Below are 9,589 nucleotides of genomic sequence, written 5' to 3'. Positions count from 1 at the left end.
TAATTGAGACAATTTTTCTTGAAGCAGTCAGAATTCTGAACTCTCTGAGAATTTTTTTTTTTTCATATACGTGTTCTCGCCATTATGTTTGGTTATTTTAAAAGTAAAACATTAAACTTCTCTTACCCGTTATTTAATATCGAATGAATTTTGGTAACTGGGGAATTCCGTTGAAAACGAACATTTGTGAGGACATTGAAATACGTGACTCGCTAAGACTGTGAATAAATTTTTGACAATAATGTCTGAGATATTTTTCGAAAAACTCCGATGATCTTTGAACGAATAATTTTTCACCTAATAGTGTTGAAAAAAAAAAAATTGTAATGATAAAAAATCGTACAAAGTCAGGACATAAAAGTTTCTCTGCTTTATGTTTTTATTTTTTATTTTTCCAAGAGTTTTATGCATTATATTTTACAACGTTATGATATAATCCAATTTTGTTACACTAAATATTTCAACGACGCTGTGCCTTTTGGCCCAACACTCTTCTGGCTCGGAGTATGAAAAAAGAGATCTCCTCCTCCCCCCCCCCCCCTGGCCAAAGGTAGGTACGTATAGCTGCGGAAGGGTAGCCGTTCTGCCGGAACTGGAAGTTGAACGAAATCGAGGCCCTCGCACCCCGATATCCCCTGCAGTCAAGTGTGTTTCTGTGTATCTCATTAATTTCATTCGATATAATAATACGAGGTCGGTTCTCTCGCTCAACGCCAATCCCTCGTGGCCAACGCCGTATTCGCTGATTAATGGAGTCGCGTTTTGACTTCTGAAAGCTCCCCCGGAGCAGTTTGACTAGCGTAGCCCCTGTACGTCGGCTAACCCGGCTCGATGCTGTACGATCCAATTCAGAGGCCAATTCAAACCCGGAAAAGCGCGATATTTGATTTATGGCAAAATTGAATAACTCTACTCAGCTGATGCTGCGGACTTTTCAACCAATACCGCGAACCTTTCTGCAAAACGATTAATTAATGCCAGCACAAACCGAATTTACATGTCTGCACGCTGGCACGTGACCCTTGTTGTACGAACTAGGGTTTACAACTCATATTATCACTTTGAATCTATTGAAGTTATGTTCGCTTGATTAAAATTCCTCGTGGGTTGAGAGAAACGACAATCGTCGTTTGCGATCATTTTTCAATTTTTACATTCAGCTAAAGTTACGAGTAGGTAGAATAGTGCAGAAATAAAAATAGTCGGTTTCGATCTTTATTCTATCTGATCAATCACCTGTTCATCACTCTTTTCATTTATAATAAAAATACTTGGAATATAAATGTGGAGAAATAATATTTAGACAGCGATTACGATTAAATTTTGTCTAAAGTGAAAGAATGGAAATATAGAGGTAATTCTTTTTCACCTCATTGTGTCGGATTTTCTAGTCAGTTCAAAACTTGTCAATTTAAAACTTTAATCATGAAGAACAATGTTGGATATTTTATAACATGCTTTTAAATTCTAAATATTGGTATGCAACTCTATTTTTCATTATCTGAGCATTTCGATTTTCCCTTCATTACTTTATAAATCTGTTTAATGTCAAAATTTACATGCATGTTAAACTAATTATTTATGAAGCAATATTTTGTAGATAAATGTGGTCTTTGGACGCCATAGAAGTACTTGAGATTAATATGGAATATTATAAAATTTAAAATCTGAAATTTGAAGTTTGATAGCTCGAGATTAACAAACAATAATAATTGCTAAAGCGATTTCAGCACTTTACTATCCACAGTTAAAATAATGCGAAAAAAAACAAGTCGAAACATGAGACGCTGAACTATGAAGCCAAAATTTATTTTTGGTTACAAAATCCTAACAAAACCTTAGGAGCCTCCTCAGCAACTGGAAAAATTGTTTGATCAAGAACTTTAGAGAAATATTTTCAAATATCGATCGAGAAGAATTGAAGTTAAGTGAAATTTTTACTTTCTGAAGCATTATTAAGAAGTCAACAGCATACGTTTAAATGATCGTGAATAAACTAGTCAACAAGATTAACTATAGAGATTCTTAATTTTGAAAAATTAATCATCTTAATGAGCTGGTTGTTTCTTGAACCGCAAATCGACCACAATAAATCTCAAGAAAGTTTCGCTTTTTTGACGCAATTAATTTGTGACTACCTCAATAAAATTCTGTGTTCATTCAATTTGACTTTCAATCTCTTCAATTATTCGACTCGCAACTAAGATATACTTTGATCAAGCTTTGGCTAAAATTTCTAATCCCCGATTTGTACTTGAATGTTTGAAAATTAGTCTTTACGTATATAAAACTCCACGGAATGAATATGGGTACAGGTAGTAATAATAAAGTGACCAAAAAACCAGCACATCTATCCTACTTAAAAGCGTACCTACAAATGCGAGTGATTCATTTCTCACAATATTGAAATAATAATTCAGCACCCTTCTAATCGTACCGAAACAGCCTAGCACATTACCTTTCAAGTGAAGCTCTGAGCGAATGGGGTCCCGGATTTTTTGGAGAGGTGAAAAAAAAAAAGGAAAGAAAACAAAATGACGACGAAGGTGCAGCAGCCGGGGGTGCAAGTCTGCTCCAGTCTCGCGGGGGTGAAAAGGTACGCGGGTACCTCAGGCACGTAGACACCGAAGGGAGCAAGAGCGAGAAAGAGAAGGATGGAGAGGGCGAGGGTGAGGGAGAAGCAGAGGCAGAGGCAGAGGGAGAGGGAGGCAGAGAAACGGCGGGAGGAAAGGAAGGCTGCAGAGGTCGAGAGGGTGGGCGTCTAACGGGGGTGTAAAGATGGCGGCGGGAGCTCGCGCGTCGGTTATGATAAGGCGATGCTTTAATGACAGCGCGTTGCCGTGGAAACGGGCGTGTAGGGGCCGGCCGTCGCGACGCCCGGCGTCGGTCAGTACTGGTTTTCCGCGGGGGTGCGCGGCGCCGTCGGCGGTGGTACAGGCGGAGAGGGCACACCGGGCATTCAGCAAAGCTGCCGCCATGCTAGTGGACACGGGCCGAAACTCCCCGAGTCTCGTGTCAGCGTGAGCGGCCGAGCTTTTGTCTGTCCGTGTGCGTTTGTCTGCGTTCCAACCCCCGACCTCGGAATTCCCTGTGTACAGGGTGCTCCGGGATAAGGGAGAACAGTGCAAGCCTCGCTGATCGCCACTGGTCATCCCATGCGTACAGGGCCGGCTGAATTTCAACCCTGAAATGCACTTTGAAGGTATTTTCTTGTAGATTTTACACCGAGATTTTGTTTCTTCGCTTTCTATATCTACTGGATTTATTATCCGTTCAAGATTCGTTTTTAAAGTACTGCTAATTGGCGGAGAAAATTTAACATCGAGAATTATATGACTGATCGTAATCATCCTAGCAACGTTTTGTTCGCTGACTGTTGACTGTTTCTTAGGGTTTATTGTGCTCGTAATGACTAGAGGCATTATTTTCAAATCCTCAAATTTTTGGTCGATATTGTAGATTCGTATTACTAACTCTTTTGGGATATGCTATTGAACCGAAGTATGATTCAATGCATATTCAGAACCCCTTGAAACCGATTGCCGATATTGAGCCGATTGAAACTTCATTATTTTTCCATAATACAGTCGATATCAAGAACCGAGAAACTCTTAGTAACACAGTTACATCAATCGACAATATCTTAAGACCGTCATTTACAGAAGCCTTTTGCCCAACCCAGATTCTTACTGTCTTCTGAATTGCAACCATACGAAGTCGTTTCCCATTATATTACATAACGAGTAAAATTTGCAGGCTGCAACATAAACGGAATTCAACAAGAAATTTTTCATTCCAAGATCATTTTGAACTCATCACTTTTCACGAAAGTGTAAGCTGATTACCACTGACCGGTGCTTTTGCGGTATTCCGGAACACCCTGTACACTCCAACCAGTCCATGTATGTGCGGACAGAAGAGTATATAGTAGAACAACGGAGAGCCACGACTTCCCCTCCGAAAGCGAGCAAACTTCGCGATTGACAATGTAATTTCGAAATTAATTGGATAGAGGCTTTTAGATGCCGGAGCTTCGGCTCCGATGGACGTTTCAGTGGGGTAAAATTTTCTCCGGTGTTATTATTCCTCTTTCGTTCTATTTTTATCTTTCAAATTTCTGCCGAATGCGGAGTTGCGACGCTTTTGACTATTCTTATGGCCGATGTGATAAGTCTGTTGAATTCTTTTCATCTCGATTTGAATTTTGAGGAACATTTTGACCATAATTTCGTCTCCATGTTGGGATCGAGGCAGAATGATACCGCTTGTCGAGTATCCAGGCTGCGGATTTGATTCGTTATTTATTCAGGAGCGCGCAGCACGTCGGCGGTCTGCCGAGTGTATAAAACGATGAAATATAAATTCAGGCTGGGCTCAAGCGAACCTGCAACAGTCTTATACGCAGAGAGCAGACCGTAAAGTGCCATTCATTTGTTTGGAATTTTCGATAAGGCAAGACGTGAGAATATCCAATTCCTTCCTTCGCCTGCGGAGTCACACAAGAATTCCAGAAGAGAAGCTTCTTCGCCGCTGAGGAGAGGAGAGCTCGTCCTCGATCTTCACTCGCGATACTTCCAGCCGAGTTTATACCATATTCCCGGATAACGACACACCCTGAAATGGGGAAAAACAGCTTGAAACACTTTTACCAACAACAAAAAAAAAACGGGGGAGCTTTTTTTAGTATCTTCTTTTTAGACAAGTTCGTTGTGGTCACGTCGAGTCGTTACTTGAATTGATTTGTAAGTTTGTGAGAAAAAATCTTTCAAAGATCATAATATTCCAGGTGATTAAACTAATTATCTAATCATTTGCAATCATCTGAATTCACGTGAAATTACAAAGTCATTGTGAGTTAATGAGTTCAAAGTCACTGCTACTCACGAAATTGCTTAGAGTCACACGAAATCGTTTCATTACAGTTAATTCAATTCAAGCAAAGCTTCGACTTCATTCCAAGTCACGCGAAGCATCAGAGTATCGCAACTTAATACCATAAATAAATAAATGATAGGAGGGTGGAGATTACATGGCGAATTAGGTTGGCAGAATTCCTCGCGGTTGACCGTGGCACGAGGTTCTTCCAGCGGGAAGATCACGTCTAAGAAATTTCTTTGAATAATTTCAGATTCCCGCAATTAAATGAGGCGCGCCCTTCTTCTGGCTCTTTGCCTGCGGGTGAAACGTGCGGTGCGGCACTCCACCTGTACCACGAGCAGGTCGTCCGCCTTTTATCGAAAACATTTTAGGGAACATCAAAGAAGGTCTTAATCGCCAAGCCAGCCAGCTCACCCGCCTAACCTCGCCGATTCCGCCATTTCTGCAGCACAGGGCTGCAAACGCGAAAGTCAATCTGGCCTCCGGTGCCACCGCCTCTCTTTTCCTCTTCCCCTCTTTCCCTCTTCCCTATTTCTATCTCGCTCTTTCCGGGCACTGGATTTTAGATTTCCCCCAGCTGCAAGTGAGCGGCTTTATAAATCCCCGTATCACTTTTATCCATCTAGCCTTTGCCCTGCCCCCCTTTCTCTCTCTCTTTCTCCCTCTTTCTCTCTTTCCTCTTTTGCCAGATAAATCTGGAATTCAAACCGCCAGCTCTCTGTTTTAAACGCCAACGAATGCTCGAGCATCATGGGTACATACGTGCATGCATGTATGTACATACGTGCGCTCAAGTTGTTGCTGCCTTTTTTGTTTCAGGAAAAACATGGTGTGCAGCGAACTTTGACAAATTGGAAAAATTTACGGTTTACCGGTCTGGTTATATATTTTAGTCGATATCTTCTGCAATACTTGACATTATTTTTTCTCTTGTTCTTTGCAACAAAAAAATACTCACTCACCCCTCTGTTTGAATTCATAATTTTAGTTCATCGATCATCAATCATTGAAGGTACTGCATATATATATTCCTTCTACCTGTGGACAAAAATTCAAATAAATCACATCACGAGAAACTTGGACTTCGTTCAAGTGCCATCTTGTGACAAACTCCATAATGAATGACTCATCCCACGTGAATAATGATTCAGGATACTGGACATCCTGTTTCGAACTTATACCTTGGAGTTGTTGTACATGAAAAATGAACCAACTGCCTTTCATTGAAACTTTTCTCGAAACAGGGTTCACGGCATCGGATGAAATACTCTGTGAGTCACACGCAGTTGAAGGTGTTCGAAAAAGATTCGAGAGAATATGTGGTTTTGGCGAAGGGTCTAAGTACGAGACGGGAAAAGGTTTTGCGGTGAATGCTGACCATGAGAGAATTCGTTCGAAACTACGATGCAAATACACCGATTGCCTGAATTATGGATGTACGAAGCCCCGCGTCCATTCCTGCTGCAGGGTGAGAGGTATATACACGACGATTCGCATTTATATATAATCAAATTCCGTGTATACCAAGACGGCAAACCGGTGGGTCCGGGTTACCCGGGCCTGCAAGCGAGCGGAGAGAAGGAGGCAGTCTCTCCTGCTTTCCACGTCGTGCCAGGGTCAATTTAAAAATCAATATTGACCAAGGAAAAGCAATCCTTTATTTACTACGTGGATTGTTTCGGCTGGTGGTCTTCGGGAAACGCTGGTGCAGCCACTTTGGAATTCGGTATTTCAAACACGTCTCGAGTAATCCGGTTATATTTGATATTCCTCCAGGAGTCGCGGTGCATGCCGCCCACTGGTCGGTGTCAACAGTCTTTCTGGAAAATTCTAGCCACAGCTCAGACCGACTAGAACTTCATGACCGATGGATCAAAAGTAAAGAAATTTAAAACTGCACGAAGGGTTGAATTTGATGATTTTTTTTATTGTTTTCACTCAACCTGAGATCCGAGGAAAAATTCTCGGTAGCAACTAGAGTTTCATATAATTGACCTAAAAAGTTTTGACTCATACTGATGAATTGTAGATGCTTTGGGTAAACTTTGATTACAATGTTTTATGGCCTTTAATTACTTGAATAAATATTGAAGTTTATATTTTTAAAGAAATTTCATGCAAAACTTCAGATTACTTTTTTTTTTGCAACGTTTCAGATAAGAATTCGATATAGAGCAAGAAGTAGACGTGGAGGTACACCGCCATTGTGCAGAGGGAGGATCATTCTCTCTTTGGCTACCGGTACGATATCATTTTTCTTATGGGTTGCTATAGCTGGATCCTGCACGAACGCGGGGGTGACAACCCTCCTTGCTGACTCTGGAATCTTTCAGTCTTCTCGCGTGTTCTCAGCCACGCCCGCTAAAATTCAGCTCTCCGGAAAAGTCATCCCCTGATTTCAGAAAAAGCTGGTATTACGGATGGCACTAGTCCGGGTTTCCAAATCCCAAACCGCCACTCAACGACTCTTGACCCAACCCGAAAATCATCTTTTTTTCTTTTCTGTTTTTTCCTCTGTTTCTTCTATAACGGCGATGAAAGTTAACAAGGTCATTGCTTCATACAACCCGCAATATGTATTCATGATATTCACCCTGGAGAGTGAATAGAATCCACATATAGTTGAATTCAATCACGGTGACGGATCTTGCGGATCGAAAAATCGATCTATATCCCAGAAAATGATTACTCCTCTGGAATTTCGTTCGTTTTCAGTGTAACTCGGTATTCGATCCAATAGTTTGACCAGCGTAAAATCAAATCGATTGATCCGTTGATAATAATAGGCGATTACGAATGTCGACGAAATCATAAAACCAAAAAAATCTAAGCTTCTCTCTTTAGGCTGTACTTTTGGTATGAGACCAAGTCCCAACATCAACGTCCGATTAAATCACAAAAGCGACTTAGCAGGGAAATTTCGTTGAAATTTTATTATCAGCATCCCTTTTTCGTCTAACGGTACGAAATTCGATACAACCAATTCAGCCCGTGTCGAATATATCAACGTAGCAATAACTAATAACGACTATTGATTTGTTATTTCAGGGTCGCCGAAACCTTATTGCGCCATATAACAGGGCCATATGGAGGGGCGAGCTGTTTGTTTTGACGAAAAACGTGCGATGTTACACACACCCTCATATCCACACACATACGTACACAACTGACAAGTGCTTTTCATCCACATCCACATTAACATCGATCACCGCGTATAAGGTACGTATATAAACCGGCAGGTATATTAAACGTACACAAGGGTTTAAACGTGTGTCTTCTCCTGGGGGTGCGCAAGCGCCTCGCAGGTCGAGGATCACGTATAAGGTTCTGCGATTGACCATACGCGTGTGGGTGCGCCATTACTTTGATATATAAACGCAGAGAGGCAACCCTACGGCCCCTCAACCCACTCGCGGAGACCCGACGTTGTATAATACAGAATCGACAGCCCTCCTCCAGCAACCCCTGACTGCTGGCCGATTCCACCCCCGGTGGGAAGGGAGGGAGTCGGTCGCGCCGCGCCGCGCAGCACAATATCGCGGCAACATAACTCTTGTCCCCTGCACACCCCCTGCGAAACTCGCAGAGATACATCGCCCCCCGACCCCTGCACCACCCGCCCCGACCGAACCAACGGCTTTGTTTCAATAATACTGTTTATATTGGAACGCGAAGCATTGATCTGTTTGCACGGTGGCCGCCGCCCGCCCGAAGATGGACATATTGGTTCCTGCGAGTCCGGGACCTCTAGACCACCCGATCGCACCGACGAACCAACCCCCCGTTGTGTGACGTTCTTCTGGGGTTTTTACCCCCAACTTTATCGACACCCAGAAACGGGCGGAAAGTTGATGTTTATTTTTCAAGACGATGAAGAAGATTCAGGGAGGAAAATTAATTTTTTAGGTATACCGATTTGGTTTCAGTCTCTTCGAATGTCGATTCGATTTTTCGATTCGATCGAAAGGGACCGGGAATCGGAAGTAAGCACACTTTCGACAATCTAGTTAAAAATCTATGTAAGCAGTTGAATAGTAGAATCAAGGAATTACAGAAACTTCACAGATTCTCATTCTTAATTGTAAGATATTTAGTTTCCGTCTGGAGTCTTGTATTTCAAAATGAAAATTAAGTTTTCATTGAGAGATAGGTTTTGTAACTTTTCAGAGGCTTGTTTCCGCACTCAATTGCAATCGATATTACAAATCTTACATTGAAGTACAGCAGTGCTATAATAGTAAGTAACGGAAGTTTGGGAGAAAGTATAGTGACTTCTTCCACCCTTGGAATCGTCGTTCGAAAGGGTTGTTCCGGCTGTGTAAATATTAATAAGCTTCTCACGATCTTGAGTATTTTTCTAGCTCCCTTTATTGCGAAAGTTGGGCTACAGCAGGAATCACCTATCCCTTTGGACCTGGGCAGCCATGAGTAACATCAACCGGTCTTTACAAAATTCAACCGATAAATGAAAGTACCAAAGTTTTATCTCGCCGATTTTTCGTTTTTGATCCTGTGTTATGCTGTGGTACATTAAAAACACTAGACACGTAATTCGTTTTAGATGAAACAATAACTTCTCAACAAAGATGTAAATCTCGATCTTACCTTCAGAGTTGGCCTTCCCTAATTTTTCGGGGTGAACATTAAGGCTTGTTTTCACCCTTTAAACAGCTGAATTGGCATTTTAAAAAAAAAATGTGTCTGATGCTTT

General features: G+C 41.7%; 1 long non-coding RNA gene across 1 annotated transcript; it reads left to right on the top strand.

Moving 5' to 3' along the window:
* Nucleotides 1-6,251: 6,251 nt before the first annotated feature.
* On the top strand, nucleotides 6,252-8,091 carry LOC124405594. The gene is made up of 3 exons (XR_006929125.1): nucleotides 6,252-6,353; nucleotides 7,035-7,119; nucleotides 7,927-8,091. It is a non-coding gene; the product is annotated as an uncharacterized LOC124405594 (long non-coding RNA).
* Nucleotides 8,092-9,589: the final 1,498 nt, after the last annotated feature.

The sequence above is a fragment of the Diprion similis genome, chromosome 4 (genome assembly GCF_021155765.1).
Source record: "Diprion similis isolate iyDipSimi1 chromosome 4, iyDipSimi1.1, whole genome shotgun sequence".
Classification (NCBI taxonomy): Eukaryota; Metazoa; Arthropoda; class Insecta; order Hymenoptera; family Diprionidae; genus Diprion; species Diprion similis.
This window is presented reverse-complemented; position numbering and strand designations above follow the sequence as displayed.